Source organism: Ochotona curzoniae, unplaced genomic scaffold (genome assembly GCF_017591425.1).
Source record: "Ochotona curzoniae isolate NIBS_2020 unplaced genomic scaffold, NIBS_Ocur_1.0 contig_3819, whole genome shotgun sequence".
NCBI classification, from domain to species: Eukaryota; Metazoa; Chordata; class Mammalia; order Lagomorpha; family Ochotonidae; genus Ochotona; species Ochotona curzoniae.
The window spans coordinates 15405792-15423609 of NW_024466004.1; the positions used below are offsets into that span (position 1 = coordinate 15405792).

The following is a 17818-nucleotide window of genomic DNA, read 5'->3' on the forward strand; positions in this document are numbered from 1 at the left end:
AAAAAATTTTTTTAAAGGAAATTATGCATTTTTACCCATTATTCGTGAGGCCAACTGACATGTACACAGGGAAGGAGTGAAAATTTCCATCTGTTTGGTCCACGAATGCCCACAGCAGCCAGGACTGGACCAGAGTAAAGCCAGGAACCTAGAGTTCCATAGATGGCAGGCTCTCAAGTACTTGAGTCATATCTGTTGCCTCCCAGACACACTTGCAAGAAGATGGAGAACAAGTAGCTGGGACTCAAACTGGCACTCTGATTCATGTATCTCAAGTAGTTGCTTAACCAACTGCATTTATTGCCCATCTTACCACCTGCTCTCTTGAGACCAAGAGAATATCCAAAGATTTCAGTTATGTCTACAGTCAAGAAATTGAAGAACTACATTTACACAAACTTATGAAAATGGAACTAAATTATATGTTTTACTTAATATTACCTCTAGGTCACGATTTTCTAAGAAATAGAACTTTTTTTGTTAGTGAAAATATCTCACTGCTTTCTTTTCAGATTCATTCTGAAGAGGATTGATAAAGCTGTATAAGAAAGTAGATAAGGTAAAGTCTCTGGTGGAGTGTAAGGCTCTTGAATTACAAAATTTATATTTGTCATGATGCATTCATTGTATAAATATCTTTATAGGTTTTCCACTGTTGTGCTTAAGATAAAGGTGTTCATAGTATTCCCTTGAGTTGCTAGAAAGTGGAATTAGTGGGGCAGGTATTTTGTGCAGGGGTTAAAGTTGCTACATTGGATGCCCACATCCCATATTAGTGTGTCTAGTTTATTTCCTGGCTCCTCTGCTTCTGATCCAGCTTCTTGTTAGTGCGTATTCTGGGGGAACGAATGGTGACTTAAGTGTCTAGGTCCCTACCACCCATGTGAGAAATCCATATTCAGATTCAGGTTCTTGGTTTTAGTTTTGGTCTTGGCTAGCCTTGGTCATTTTTGCTGTTTTGGTAGATGGAAGACCTCTCTCTATTTTCAAAGAAAATGAAATACAAATAATTTTTTTAAATTTTAAAAAGAAAATGAAATTAGTTACACACATGGTCTAACATGATTTGGCTGCAGTACCAAAATGTCTTTTGGACACATTCAAGAATGTCATTGAAACTGGTGGCCTGTCAGGAAGGCAGAGACAGATTTCATCAAATCTCATTTGGAAGTGGTTCAGGTTAATTTCTGAAGTGCATGATTCTTTTCTTTTTTTTTTTTAAATATGTGTTTTATTTATTTGAAAGGGAGAGAGAACTTTCACCCAGTGGATCACCACACAAATGGCTACAATAGCCAGGGCTGAGCTAGGCTGAAAGCTGGAGCCAGGAGTTTTTCTCTCAGGTCTTCCATGTGAGTTCAGGGGTGTAAGTGCTTGGGCCATCTTCTGCTTTCTTTCCCAGGTGTGTTAGCAGGAAGCTGGATTTCTTTCCCAGATGCATTAGCAGGACTCAAACTGGTGACCATGTGTGATGCTACTGTGACAGGCAGCAGCTTTACTAACATGCCACAGTATCAGCCTCTCATATTCTTCTTTAAATCATTGTGAATGACAACTTATTTATAACTTCTATTTTGGGAAAGATTGCCACCTTCTGAGATACTAATGTTAACTTACAGATTCCTAACAATTTTCTGTCTCATCTGGGTTGTTAATATTTTAGATCTTTACAATTATAGTTACTCTAACATTGAGGAACACTTTGGAGGAAAGATAGAAAAAAGTGGTTGATGTTTTTGGGATATAAATGGAATCAGGCAAGGGCAACAGAAGTTGGGTTCAGATAGAAAAACTGTCAACTCATCTGCAGGGATTTTTTTGGGCAAGTATTTGACCTAGCAGTTAAGATGCCCATGTCCTACTTTGTTCAATACTTGGTGCTAGTTTCCGATTCTAGCTTTTGGTAATATAGATGCTGAGAGCAGCAGAGATGGCTCAAGTAATTGGCTCTCTCCTGCCATCACAGGAAATCTGGATTGAGTTCCCAGATCCTGCCTCAATGTCTGCTCAGTCCTGGCCTTTGCAGACATCTGGGAAGAAAATCCATGGTTGGAACTGTCTCTATAATAAATAAACGGTAAATTAAAGCAAAAAAAAAAAACACAGTTACAAAATGTTTGCAAAAGTGTGGGTTACACAGAAGAGCACATATTGATAACAGTAATATAGCTATCCATATATCAACTACAGGATATTAAGTGTAGCTGCATCAACATCTTGTCATATGAGATAGAAAATGTTAAACTGGTTAGAATTATCTGCCCACTCTGTCTCATGGCCTAGAGAATCGCTGGGTCTGAATATTAAGCAAATTCCAAAGAGATATATATCTGTGTATATATATATATGTCTGTGTATATATATATATCTGTGTATAAAGGCACAGCCACATAAACTAGCTATCATATGTTGAGCAATTGCTGTGTTTTAGGGTTGTGCTATGTATTTTGCTTGTAGTACTTTTAGTCGTTGCAACACCCTTAAGAGGAAGATACTGCTCCAGTTTACAGATGAGCAAACAGAGATAAAGTAGCTAGCCAGTATAGTTAGAGTCAGAAAACCGGAAGGCAAATTTCTTGATTGTGAGGGGCAGCGGGTAGAGTTTGGAAACCCTGGTTTAATGAAAGGCTCTTTTGGAGTGCCCATGTAGCCTGTAATTAGAGCAGGGTAGGGTTTCCTGTGTGCAGCTCAGCACCTTGTCTCAGGATGGCAGAAGCTGGGACTTTCTAAGACTGAATTAATCTAAGTGGTTCCTGAACTAGAGAGTGAGGGAGTATATTGAGCGGGTTCTTGTTTCATATTCCTATAAAAATGCACATATGGGTGTAAGATAACTGCAACACATTAAAATGTGGAAGTACTTGGCCTTCAACTTTGGTAATAGTTCAGTGTGGAACCTCCCACCAGTTCATTTAAAGCTAACTTGAAGCTGACTGTGATTATGTATGTCATTAAGATATGGGGCAATGGCAATTTAATTATGTGGTTGGTTTAGTAAACTTCCACAGCACAGAGAATGAATAATAGTCAACTTATTATTATTATCGATGTTGAAAAGGCTGGGTAGTCGGTCCTGGCACAGTAACGTAGTGGCTAAAGTCCTCGCCTTGCACACCTGGGATCTGGTTGTAATCCTGACAGCCCTGCTTTCCATCCAGCTCCCTGCTTGTGGCCTGCAAAGGGAGTTGAGGACGGCCCAAAGCCTTGCATGGGAGGCCCGTGAGAGAGTCTGGGCTCCTGGCTTTGGATCGGCGCAGCTCTGGCCATTGCAGCCACTTGGGGAGTGAATCAGCAAATGGAAGAATTTTTTTCTCTGTGTCTCGTCCTCTCTGTATAACTGACTTTCCAATAAAAAGTAAATAAATCTCTCTCTAAATAAAAAAGTCTGGGTAGTTGTGCATGGCTCTAGTGACAGTGAAGTCCTCAGAGTGTTGCATCCCTACTGCTTCATGCTGACCCCATAACAGATTCAGGCCTTAAGAAAGGTAAGCACTTCTTACATAACTTTATGTGCTTAAATAATGCCTTTAGCACCTTCTCTTATCGATAATTAACAGATTACATGATTGAGCACATATTGTATGCTAAGAATTTTGTTATATTGTCTTCTCTCTCAAACTTCCTGCTGCAGAAAGCTTCAAACAGACAAAAGTGGACCGAATGGCAGAATAAACTTTTTTTATTTTTAAATTTTTGTTATCAATTTATGATACAGTTCCATAGGCCCTGGGATTTCCTCTATCCCCTCATTAAGTCCCCTCCTCCCTCATTGAGTTCCTCTATAGTATTACAATAATATAGTTCTTCAGAAACAATCTTAAGTCCATCAGTGCAGTCATGGGCAATGGCAGAGAGTCCAGCATCCTATTGTCAAGATATAGTAAACAGTTTCATTGGGAGTCCATCTTTGATCCGGAAGTAGAGATGCATAATGCATTGTATCCTCAGTCTCCATTACAGTTACTATACATCCCCTTAAATGAAAAGCCACAAACCACATCAACAACAGGAAGAAAAATAGAAATTTACCATGCCATTAAAGTAATTAATGATATTGAATGACTAATGTGTCACTGATGAAATGAAAAAGAAAATCAAGAATCTTCTGGAAGAAAATGATGCTACTGTATGATCTATTATCAGTAAAGAATTTAATGAGAAAAAGAAAGTGTTTTGAAAAAATGAAACTAAAACAAAAACATCAAAATCCATAAAATATAGTTTCCGCTGATCATTGTTGATGAAATGGATCTTCTGTAGGCAATAGAGAGATGGGTTTTGTTATTTTAATACAGTCTACTAATCTATTACATTTGGTTGATGGGTTTAAGCCATTTACACTCAAGGTTAATAGGCAGTAATTTGGTTCTGTCATTTTATCAACAGGTTGTTCATTGATTTAGTTATTTTACTGGGGTGTTCTTCACATTTGGCTTTGTTTTTGGTGCTATTCCTTTTCTCTGTTAGGAGAACATCTTTAAGTATCATTTATAGGGCAAGTTTGGAAGAAGCATATTCTTTGAGTTTTTCTTTACTGTGGAAGAATTTTATTTCCTTTTCAAAGACAGAGGAAAGCTTTGGTGGGTACACTATTCTGGGCTGACGATTTTTTGCTTTTACAATCTAGAATCTGTCACTCCATTCTCTTCTGGCCTGTAAGGCTTCCTGTGAGAGATCAATTGTGAGTCTGATTGTAATTCCCCTATATATCAATCAGGTTTTTTTCACATGCACATCTAAGGATCTTTTTCATATGTTTGATTGAAGAGCTTGATTATCATGTGTCGTAGTGAAGATCGCTTTTGGTCAAACCTATTGGGAGTCTGTGCCCCTCCTGTATTCTATTTCCCAATTCTTTCTCCAGAGTAGCGAAGTTTTCCTTTATTATTTCATTCAGCATATTTTTAAACACAGTTTCTTTTTCTGCACTTTCTGAAATTCCCATAATTATTATATGTGACTTTTTAATAGTGTCTCTTAATTTTGGATAATTTTTTTAGCTTGACCTAGCTGTACTTCCAGCTTTTTGATCGTTTCCCCATTGTGACAATAAATATCTTCCAATTCTGAAATTCTAAATTCTTTCTTTTGCTTCTTTTAGTCTATTTGGGAGACTTCCCAATTAATTTTTTAAAGATTTATTTTTATTATAAAGTCAGATATAAAGAGAGGAGGAGACACAGAGAAGAAGATCTTCCATCTGATGATTCACTCCCCAAGCAGCCACAATCTTCAGAACTGAGCCAATCTGAAGCCAGGAGCCCAGAGCCTCTTCTGGGTTTCCCACACAGATATAGTGTTCCAAGGGTTTGGGCCGTTCTCAACTACTTTCCCAGGCCACAAACAGGGAGCTAGATTGAAAGCAGGGCTGCCAGAAATAAAACAGGCACCCATATGAAATCCCACACATGCAAGGCAAGGATCTCAGCTGCTATGCTACTGTACTGGACCCTCTACTGAATTTTTAATTTACTCTACTGCTTCCTACATTTCCAAGAATTCTGCTTGATTATGTTGCTGTGTTGTTAATTCCTCTGTGACATATTCCTTAAATTACTTGAGCTCCTGTATGTACTTCTCATTGTTGATATGAAGCTTTTCTAATGGGTTTTCTGAATTCTTTATCCCCCATTTTCTCACTGTATTCCTCAGTTAACTCGGAGACTGGCAAAGGCTTTTGCTTCTTTGCAGGCGAGTCTTCAGTAATATTCTTTGTGCCTCTGCCTCTTCTTTTGCTGTTGGTCATTGTACTTCTGTTTAGCGGATTCTACTCCCTAGGGCAGAATTTTAAGCTGTGTTACCCGAAGGTCTATAGTTCGATTTTACTTATTGTGGTTAGTACATGGTTGTTTGTTTGCAGTCACTTGTGCCACTTCCACCAGTGAATTTCAGATAAGGGCTCTCATGTTAGATTTCCACCATGGTCTCTGTAGCCCTAGATCCTGGTTCACCACTTTCCCACCTCTCATGATCTCATGCTGAGGCTACAACCGTTGTCTGTACTAGCTTTCTCCCACTTCTGGTTTGAGCAGTTCCCAGGATTAGGGAGACACCAGGTGTCCTAAATAGTTAGGTTCTTGGCAGTGCTGATTTTGCTGTAACCTATTGGCCATTAGGTCTTAGGGCTACACAGACCTATTTGGAGTTGTAAGATGCCAAAATTAGTATTATTTTCCATGTGGGACCAGTGAAATGCACTGAGCTCAATGAGTTTGCTGCCAGCTCAGCACATGTGCAGCTCACTGTTGTCCATGCAGACTAAAAACCTTCGCCACACTGTACAAAATGGTGCCTGTTGTGTCACTACTAGAATTCTTTATCTGCTCGCCAGGCAGAAATGAATCCACTCCCAGCTTAGTGCATGCCTAGTCCTTTCCCATAGCCTTTGCTTCCCTACACAAAATGGCACATGATGTGGCTCTGCTGTGGGCCTGAACCATACCTGCACCACATGTTTGGAATCTGTTGCCTCCTGACCACATCAAACAAACCAGGACAGGCAGTTCTTTGTCTAGGTTCACCTGAGCTCCTTGTGAACTCCCCTTCCCACCTGGTTGTTGGTGGAGCTCCCTCCAGCAATGGAGTTCAGACTGCTGCGCTGACTGCCACAGCGGGTGTCTGGTCACTGCAGCACCACACCATTGTTTCTGCTGCTGCTTTCCCATGTCTGTCGGTCTCCAGGTGCTGCTCTGCTGTTGGTTTGTCCCCTCTTTTCTGGGATGTGCCCTCTCTAGCTTCACACTGGCTAATGTTTCTCTGTTTCAACGTTCCACTATCCTTTGTCACCATCTTGAATCAGTACAATAAACTTTTATATGCCCTTCTCCCAACTTCAATAACTAACAACTCATGAACAATTTTATTTACATTTACCTTCTTCCAGATTAGTTTTGAAGTCATCCAGCATCATATTTGTGAATATTCCAGAATCTGTATTTAGAAACACAAGACTTTTATTCTCAAACTTCACAGCAACTCTATTAGTTGGGTATCTCTCTCTCTCTCTCTTTTTTTTGGGGGGGAGGGCGTAGATAAAGACAATGAGATATAAGGAGCTTAACTAACTTACCCCGGTCACCCACCTAGTAAGTAGCAGAGTCAGGATTCAGACTGAGGCTGCACAACTCCAGAGGCAGTTTGGTTGGCTAATGTGCTATGTGTTACTGCCACTAGATTCCTGTGCTGTAACTGGCACACAACAGAATTGAATCCTGATACTAGAAGGACAAACTTTCAGCAATGTGACTATTGATTTCTCTACATGCAATTGCCTGATCATTGCTGCAAATTGGGTCTATTTAAGTGTGAAGGGCCTGGAGCTATCATCTTTGGGAATGAAAGGATCAGCCTGAAATATTAATGGCTGCTATTTAGAAAGCAAAACTGATGAAGCCGTCAAACTACTATTGTAATAGTATTTGAAATGTTGGAGAAACCCACAATGAGAAGCCATTAAAAGCCTGTGACTGTTACTGAGCTGTGGATACTAAGGGAGTTAGAAAATTTCTTTTACAATGACATTTTCTTTTGTTTCTCTCTTGGCAGAAGGAATCACGACTCTTCCAAGTGAGTCTTTCAGTTTGTTTCTAGAACAGCTAATTGTGCTTATTTGTCTCTGAAATCACATGCCTGCCTCCTCTCCCTTGCCATTTCTTAAGCTCTCTGGCCTTCTGTGTACTGCTGTAACTGCCAGAAATGCTCCCCTCACCTGGGAGCCAGTTGACTGACAACACAAAACGGATGTGGAAAGGCGAATTCTGCCTCTGCAGAGATCTGATCTGCTCCTCTGGCATCCAGACTTGCTTTAGGGGAGACAGATAGATAAATAGATAGATAGAGGGGGAGAGAGAGAGAGAGAGAGAGAATAGCTAAGCTAGCTTGAAAGGAACCATTTCTTTAGCCTTTTTTGCTTATAGTTTTTCATTTAGTCTATGTTTGCTATTAAAAAAAAACAGAAAGCAACTAAATCCTATTGATTAATTGATCAACAGAGCTGTGCTAGTTCAAGAAATTGATTCTGCCCTTTTCCAATCTAAACCTCACCAGCCTTTGTGTTTAACATGTTCTTTTGGCAGTGAGATCATGGACATTGCTTGATTCTTAAACCTCAGCTTATTTTCTCCTCCCTTGCTGGCCCAGTCACATCACAGAAGCCATAGAACTGCTGGTGAACTGCCCTGCTCCTTCTTGACCCTGCTGCTCAGGGAGCACTGAGGGTGGTATGATGAAATTTGGAGAGATTACAATAAGATCTAGAAGCAACAGGACTCCTCTGTCAGAAGATGTCTGTGACATGATGTATTGTTATTTTATACTTGGTGGATTTGGTCGTGGAAATGTCTTGGATCAATCCACAGTCACAGAAATCATTTCCAGCTGATACGCTGTGCAGGCGGACTACACTGACTGCTTTAGGCTTGACTGTCCCTAGGAAGATTAACAGAGTGCTAGGCTGCCATTTTGTTGGGTAAGACAGAGCTGCGTGCATGGGCAGGTTTTCTTTTGTTGCACAGTCTAGTCCTCTGCAAGGAAATGTCTTACTTACCAATGTTCTTTTAGAATACTTCTCATTTAACAACAAGGATAGACAGAGTGCATTTCCATTTCAGAAGTCCCAGCTGGCCACTGGAGAAGGGAAAAAGGAGGAGGAAAAATTCAGATAGGTCAGACACAGCATTAGATTGACCAAATATTTTAAGAATTAAAATAAATCAGTTAAGATTTCTGGTAAGTGCATACTTTTACCTACTAATACTCAATCAAAAATATCTTCTGAATTAACATTCATTATTCTCTGTGTAGTTTTGGATATCATATAAGAGGTCAGAAAATATATTTGCTTCTTCTTTGGGAATGCCAAAGTAACTGAATTCTTTGGAGCAGAGGGTGACAGGTGAGGTTGGAGTAGTGAGTTGGGAATGAATTCAATTTTGTTCAGTAGATGCTACAGTCCTTTGTCAGAGAGAGAGAGGGAGAGGGAGAAAGAGTGAGTGTGCACTGGGGGACTGGGTAATAGAAATGAAGCTGCAGGCTCTGACCTTCATTCTAGCAACATTTAGTGCTTTTTTCTAGCCCATATGGTTTGTGAACTTACCCAGCTAGCATTTTGCTAGCACTTTATCCTTTATTTTTAAGTTATTCTAGGGACTTTAAAATATACCAGTTTGCTTTAAAATGTATCTTAGTTACTTGAACATTAATTCCATTTTTATTTGTTTTCTTTTTTCCCCTAAACATTAATTTCATGATAAACTTGTGTAATATTTGCTGTTAAACACTGAATAAACTCAAAACTCAAAGTGACACTTTCTGGACCTGCAATCCTCTTAACACTTACAATTGCATGGTTTTTTTTTTTAACTTGAATTCAGAAATCTCATTTGTTATTCTCTTCAGTTTATAGATGGTACCACTGGTGCCAGAAGGATTGTGGTTTAGTTTTAAGCATGTGATTCATTTAATTTGATTAGAGTAGAGCTTGGGCAGTCTGCCTTCCAACCTTATTTGCCTCCAAGATCAATATAACATTAAGGAAGGAAAAAGTTGTCTGCTTCTAATGGCACTTATAATGGATGTGCCTTGTTGATATTAATGACCGTATCTACCACAATATAGCTCTTATTAATCACAAGTCTTCAATTAAGCTAACTTTTACTGATCTATTCCACTTTGGAGGAAAAACATTAGAACACAGGAAACTCAAGGCAATTAGAGCAATCTCCAAGAAAAGTCCTGTACTCACTTAGGCACAACACAATCTTCTGACCAACTGGCACTTCTATTTGCCAAGCCACATAATCAAAAGAAAGCTCTAAGCTATCAAAATTATTTTTACTTATCCCTTTAAGAACATGAACTTACACATTTTAGGGAGTTTTCCCAACAAGTAATGTTGAAACAAAGAGAGTACTTCCTAAGTAGTGTGAATTTTTACATGGCTTTTGGAGCCAGGCTTTCTGTGTACATAATCTGACCCTAACATTTCTTATCTGGGAAGGGACTTAATGCGTTTCCGCATTCAACCGATAGCTAAAAGTACTTATATTCTATTTCAGTGAGTTTCAAAGAAAATGAGTTAATATGTACAATGAACTTAAAACTGTGCCTAGCAGAGATTCAATATATGACATGCATCATTGTATTAATTATTACTGGCAATTGGATATAAAGGAGCATTGGGTGAAGAAGATGAAAAATATATCACTGGCTTCTGGCTTAATTACCTTATTCACTGATGTAGGAACAAGGTACACAGGACAGAAGGATATATAGTGGAGGAAGCTTCATCCTCTTTGGGGAGTATTCATTTTAAAATATTTTTGTTATAAACTCAACAGAGATAAAAAAGTGGATATTGGATATACCCCATTCCGGATAACTAAGTATTCTGTGTAGCACATATTATCTCATTAGTTTTTCTGTGGATTTCTTGTGAAAGGGATAGTTGCTTTCTGAAGGTCCTATCTTGATATATGGAGGTCATCTGTAAATATCATAAATATTAGAATCAAAACCAGATTAACATTTTAATAAAAATAAGCAAGGAAAGGAAAGACAAGCTATACCTTCAGCATGTCTTTTATCCATTCATTTGTCCATTCATTTGTTTTAAAGAAAAATTACTTATTTTGAAAGTCAAGTTAGAGAGACAAAGAGAGAGAGAGAGATCTTCAATTCCCTGATTCACTCTCCAGAAGGCCACAACAGCCAGCGGTGGGTCAGGTCCAAATCAGGAGCCAGGAGGTTAATCTGGATCTCCCACAAAATTGATAAGGCCCTGACCACTTGGGCTATCTTCAGCTGCTTTTCCTAGGTTATGAGCAGGGAGCTGAATTGGAAGTGGGGCAACTGGGACAAAAATAAGCACCCATATGGAATGCCAGTGCCACAGGTGGCAGCTTTATGTGCTACACTACAATACTTGCCCCCATTCATTTATTCTTATGATGGTATAAGCTCTTAGCACTTTCTGTATGCCCAGGTACTGTTCTAGGTGTAGGGGGAAGAACAGTGAACAAAATTAAGATCCTTCTGCTTAGCAGAGAAACTTGGAAGAATAGCCAATAAACATAGTAAATAAAAACAGTTCAGTAACTTTAAACCACTTAAGATGACTCACAAAACAAAAGAAGAAATATTCTTGAGGATGTGAAGAAATTGCAATTCACCCACCTGGAAAATGTAAGGGCATTCCCAAAAAGTTAGAATTACCGTATGATCTACTGAGCCCTCTTCTGGATATATACTCAAAAAAAAAAAAAAAAAAAAAAAAAAGGAAAGTATGGCATTAAAGAGGTATTTTTCTACCAATGTTCATGGAAGCATTATTTATAGTAATCAAAAGATGCAACTGAAACCCATCAATGGAATAGTAGATAAAAGGTATTATGGAAAAACTTTAAAAATAAAGTATGACACATTCTACTGCATATAGATGAAGCTAAAGGACATTATTCTGTCAATCACAAAACACTGTATTGTTCCAAGGATATAAAATGCCTAGAGTAGTTAAATGTTTTGAGATAAAAAATAGCATGATGGTTTTCAGAGGCTTGGAGAGGGAATGGGGAGCTGGTATTTAATGAGTATAGAACTTCACTTTTGCCAGCTGAAAATAATCTTAGGGATTGGGTACCCCAAAATGTAAATATACAAAAAACTTCTGAATTGCACACTAAAAATGGTAAAGATGCATTGACTCAACCGGCTAATTCTTTGACAGCAAGCGCCAGCATCCAATATGGAAGCTAGTCTGTGTCCCTGCTGCTCGGCTTCCCATCCAGCTCCCTGCTTGTCACCTGGGAGAGCAATGGAGAATGGCTCAAAGCCTTGGGACCCTGTACCTGTGTAAGAGACATGGAAGAAGCACCTGGCTCTTGGCCTCCGATCACTTCAGCTCTGACCATTGCAGCCACTTGGGGAGTGAATTAGTGAATGGAAGATATTTCTCTCTGCAACTCATTCTCTGTAATCTACCTCTCCAATAAAAACACGAATCTTATTTAAATTATTTTTCATGATTTTATTCCATAGGCACAGGGATTTCCTCTGTCATTCCTCTTCCCCTGTTATTACTGCCCCCCTGCAGTGCTTTCTTCCATATTATTACAGAAGTATTGTCCTTCAACAGGAGTCACAAGTCTAGCATTTTACTGTTTAGTGTATCATGGTTTAGTAGTTGTAGACAATGCTAGATAGTCTAGTATGCTATCGTCAAGGTATATATTTTGTTTAGCAGTAGAGATGCATGCTGCAACATATCTTCACTTCCTGGTATGCTAGTTTCCACTATACAATTCACCTAAGAGAATATGTGCCTATACATATTACCTATATCTACTTACCTTGTGTTTTGCGTGAAGGTTGTCTTTCATCAGAGAGAACACAAATAAATCTTCTTTTAAAAAATAGCAAAGGTGAAAACTTTAATTTCATGTGCATTTTACCTGAAATTTTTTGGAAAGAAAATATGAAGTCACAGGTGGTAAGTAATGTGGAAAACCAAGAAAAATGGAGCAGCAGAGGAAGCCCTGGAGTGCTGGGGAGGGTACAAATGTTAAATCAATAGGGTAACTGGGAGTGATGTGAGGAGGACCTGAAAGTTTGTCCCTTGACTGCTGTTATCATCTGTGAATAAATCTTGCTGGGCCCACCTGTGTTGTGGTAGTGTCTAAGTAATGATCAAGTGGTGTATATCTGTAGAGTATATGTTTGTGTGTAGCTGATTGTAGACACTGGACATGAGCATCTCAGCTCAATTGGAAAAACAATCCAGGCACTCAGGTAGCACTTGCACAGACTAGCATGTCATCTGAGACTTGAGATTATGTTACACTGCAGATAAATGGTCTTTTTTATATGGTCGGGGCCCTTTCTAAAATCATGCTGTAACCTAGAAGCAAAAACTGGGAGTTTGATTCTTTTGTTGTTTAGCCTAAGGAGTCTTGGATCCTTGGCAGCTGAGAAAACACTTCAATTCCGATATGAGTTTTAAAACTCTTATATAAAGCTAGTGTTTTTAAGGCTTCATCTGACTTTCCTGTCAACTCATGCATAGGGAGGGCAGCTCAACCATTCTAACTTTAGTTATCCTCTGCCTGACAGATTGAATGGCATTTAATATGAGCTGCTTATAAAAATCCTGTGACCAGGATATGTTTTATTACGAATTTATGAGGCTGTTCTAAATATACTTCAGTTTCTCATCATTTAAGCCAATGCTTAGGGGAAAAAATGAAAGTAGTCTGCAGAATTGGCTTTTTTTTTCTTTTTAAACTTGTTTTTTTTTAATTTATATTTTGAATTTTATTGCACAATTCTGTATGATCTGGGATTCTCCTCTTCCCCCACACTCCCGACTCATTTTTCCCATATTGGCACAACAGTACATTTCTTCATTTGGAGTTACAATTATATCAGTGTGCTGTTTAAGTGTGCCCTGACATTGCTGGTACAGACAATGTCAAACAGTCCATCATCCCATTGTCTAGATATGTCCAACACTTTCATTGGGAGTCCATCTTTTGTTTGGAAGTAGGGATGCATGTTGGATTGTATCTTCACATCTGAATGTGATAATCTCTTACTCCATCATTTTACGTTCCAGTTTGCTTGATAGCTTCTTTATATTAGAAAGAACACATGGTATTTGTCTTTTTAGGATTGACTTATTTTACTTAATACAATGGCCTCTAGTTGGGACAATCTAGTTGCAAATGGTATAATTTCATTCTTTTTAATGACAGAATAATATTCCATGGAGTAGATGAGCCACAGTTTCTTTAACTGTGCCTCTTTGGATGGGCATCTGGATTGTTTCTATGTCTTTGCTATTGTAGATTGTGCTGCTGTAAATATGGGATTATAGATCCTCTTCTCATATGTAGTTTTAATTTCATTTGGGTATATTCCTAGGAGCAGGATAGTTGGGTCATATGGCAGGTTTATTTGCAATCTCTAAGCACTCTCCATACTGACTTCCATTGTGGTTGTACTAGACTGCAAGCATTGGCTTTTGAACTGATTTTTTCCAAGTGTCACTTAAAGAAAAAAGTTGATAGAAGCAGACAAACGGAATTCCCATCTACTGTTTCATTCCCTAAATGCCTGTAATGCCAGGACTGTGCCCATGCTAGAACCAGGAGCTGGGGATACAAAATTAGTCTCCTATGTGGGTGGCAAGGACCTAACCACGGAAGTCATCACCACTGCTTGGCAGGAAACTGGAGAGAGGAGCCAAAGCCAGAGTTGAACACAGGTACATCAATATGGGACATGGGTGTCCTAACTGGTAGGCTAAACTTCCAATTTCATATGTCATTGTGAAAAAAAAAAAAAAGATTTGTTGTTTGGAAGACAGGGTTACAGAAAAAAAAAAAGAAAGAAAAATGAATAGAGAGAAAGAGAGAGAGATTTTGACCTTCCATCTGCTAGTTCACTTCCCAAATGATTGTAATGGTTGGAAGTGGACCAGTCCAAAGCCAGGAACTAGGAGTTTCTAAGATTCCTGTATGAGTTCAGGGGCCCAAACAGTTGGTCCATTTTCCACTGCTTTCCCAGGCACATAAGCAGAGAACTGGATCAGAGTGGAGCAGCCAGTGCTTATATGGCAATTCTATCCACTCTACAACATTGTCCCCAAATATGACATTTTGAACCTCACTTTCCACATCTGATTACATACACACACACACACACACACACACCCACACACACACACACACACACACAGCATTAATTTTGGAGCCTTTCCCTCCTCTCTCATCCCACCAAACTTGGCAGAAAGGCAAATTACTTTGCCTTCCAAAATCCTGTCCCCTGACCAATGATTCTGAGCCATTCAAAACATAGTTGGCATGGTGGGCAACATGTAATAGCAAGTTAAGCCGCTGCTTGGGATGCCTATATCCCACACTGGAATTTCTGGGGTCAAGTTCTGCCTCCTCTTCTAATTTAGCTTTCTGACTCCTTGGGAGACAGCAACTGATGGCTCAGTACCTAGTCCCTGCCACCTACATGGGAGACCCAGAGAGGGTTCCTGGCTTCCAGCATTGACTTGACCAGGTACCAGCTGTTGCTTTGGGGAAGTGAACTAGGGGATAAAAGCTCTCCTATCTCTCTTTGTAACTCTACCTTTCAAATAGATAAAAATAAATACACTTATAAAAGAAACCCAAAGTACCCACTGTTCTGTGTGACTCTCTGGCCAGACTCAAGTATGCTAACATCACAGAAACTGTAATTCTAGTTTCACTCAGCATCTGCTGTTGATGTGGGAATGTTGGAGCTGTTAGGTGCATACCCCTGTTATTAGATGTCTGTTATTACGAGGTGATAATGGTACACAGTAGCAAAGAAGGAAGTTCAGCAGAGTCAACAGACATCCACTGAGGGACCACACCAGGCAAGCAACATGCTAGTGGCCCTAAGTAGGGAGGAAAAGGAGTTCAGTGCCGTCCAACACAGTACTTGCCTATAAGAAACAGTACCTATTTGCAACAATAAAAAAAAGCACCCAGACAATAACAGGACAAAGTTGTGTGAGATTTGTGAGAAAATGGAACTAAAAGATAAGTTTATTTTGGTGTGAAAAGAAATTGGAAGCTACGCATAATGGATTTTTTTTCCCACAATCTGTATTTTCCGTGAGCTTTTTGATGCTTAGGATCATATGTTTGTCTGTTTTGTGTCACTATAGCAAGGTACCTCGGGCTGGGATGCTTTGTAAATTAGCTCACAGGTCTGGAGATTAAATAGTACAGCTCCAGCACCTGCTTGGCACTGGTGAGAGCCCCATACATAATGGATGGTATCACAGGGGTAGGAGTGAGTGTGTGTGTGTGTGTGTGTGTGTGTGTGTGTGTGTGTGTGTGTGAAAGGGAGGGGGGAGTCACATGGTGAGCCAGAAAACAAAAGATCGAGAAGGAATTAGGCTCACTCTTTTTAAAAAGATTTATTTATTTTTATTTGAAAGGCAGATTTTATAGAAAGAAGGAAAGGCAGAGAGAGAGAGGGCAAGATCTTCCATCTGATTTCACTCCCCAAGTGACTGCAACTGCTGAGGCTGAGTTGATCCAAAGTCAGCAACCTGGAGCCTTTTCTGGGTCTCCCACTTGGGTGCAGGGGCCCAAGGACTTCAGCCATCCTCTGCTGCTTTCCAAGGCCACAAGCAGGGAGCTGGATCAGAAATGGAGAAATCACGATAGGAACTGGATCCCATATGGGATCCAGGCACCACAGGCAGATATTCAGCACACTGTGCCACCTACAATCCCCCAGGCTCATTCTTTTTATACCAGTCACTATCTGCTGCTGTCACAACTGAACAACTCCTTCAGCACAGCATTAATCTGTTCAGGAGGGTGGAGCCCCTAGCACCCAATTTCCTCCCATGAGGTCCACCTCTTAATGCTTCTTTCACTCAGCATTGTCAGTTGGGGGTCCAAACTTCTAGCATATGAATTTTAGAGGGACAGTTGACACAACCATGGAAAAATGAAAAAACATCGAATTCAGTGTTTAGCAACTGCTGCTGGGGAAGGGGAAAGGGGATGGGTACGAACACAGGAAGGAGATATAGATACAGATGATGGGCAGAAGACAAATAAGCTCAGCCAGATGCAGCTTTGTATGCATACATATGGTATGTATTTTAAAATCAGAAATAAATATGACAAGTTGATATTTGATAGATATGTGTTACATTAGTCTCTTCATTCTGTATACCTGAGATACTATGTTAAAAATAGAGCAATTTATAAGACATGTTTAGGTAAAGAGCAATTGTTGTTAAACTTTTTCTTTAAAAGACTTATTTATTTATTGGAAAAGAATTCAAATGAGAAAATATCAAGAGAGAGTGAGAGAGAAAAATAGAGATCGATCCTCCATCTGCCCATTAACTCCCCAAATGGCTGCAGTGGCCAGGACTGGACCAGTTTAGAGCCAGGAGCCTCTTCCAGGTCTCCCATTTGGGTGGCAGGGCCCAAGCACTTGGGAGATCTTCTTCTGCTTTCTCAGGTGAATAATAGGGAGCTGGATTAGAAGCGATGCCACTAAGTCTCTAATGGTGTCTGTATGGGATGCTGGAACAGCAAGTGGCAGCTTTATTACCAGCAATGCCACAGCACCAGCCTCTGTTATTAAACTTTGATATCATTATGGTACGAAAATAAATTTTACCTTGGCAATAAGGAATTTCATGAGAATATTTATCTTTATTATGAATATATGAGATGTACCCTGACATGTGTTTTACTCCATTTTGAAATTTTGTTTATTTAAGGGACAAAGAGACAGAGACAGTTACAAAATTGTCTTCCCTGGCCCACTCCCACAATGCCTGAGGTGGGGCTAGGTCAAAGCTGAGGGCCCCAAATTCTATCTAAGATCTTCACACTGTGACAGAAACTCAATCTCTTGAGCCTTCGCCACTGACTTTCAGAAGCTCAAGTTAGGAAACCAGAGCAGAGAATCAAACCAAGATGCCCTAACACCCTAACATAGGATACAGACATCCCAACAGCTAGGTTAAACACTCCCTTCTCTCCCCATATTCACTGTTCTCTCTCTCTGTGTCTCTCTCTGTCTCATTTTCCCTATGCCTCATTCTCTTCTCTCTCTCTCTCTCTCTCTCTCTCTCTCTCTCTCTCTCTCTCTTTCTGTGTGTGTGTATGTGTGTGTTAGTTTCTACTTAAAATCAAGCAGCAGATAAGGACGAAGTTAGGGAAAGCTTCAGTTTCCAGGCTCAGGAATGAACCTTGGGGTATGTTATCTGCATCAGCTTAATTTAGAAAGATGGAACTAAGGCCAGAGATTG

General features: G+C 39.7%; 1 protein-coding gene across 1 annotated transcript in view; it reads left to right on the forward strand.

The window, feature by feature from the left end:
• The first annotated feature begins 188 nt into the window (after positions 1–188).
• The window catches only part of PAQR8 (progestin and adipoQ receptor family member 8), a 45303-nt gene continuing 27673 nt past the window's right edge, over positions 189–17818 (forward strand). The window contains exon 1 of the mRNA XM_040983533.1: positions 189–559. The gene's annotated coding sequence lies outside the window, so the exon portion shown is untranslated. The remainder of the gene's footprint in view (positions 560–17818) is intronic.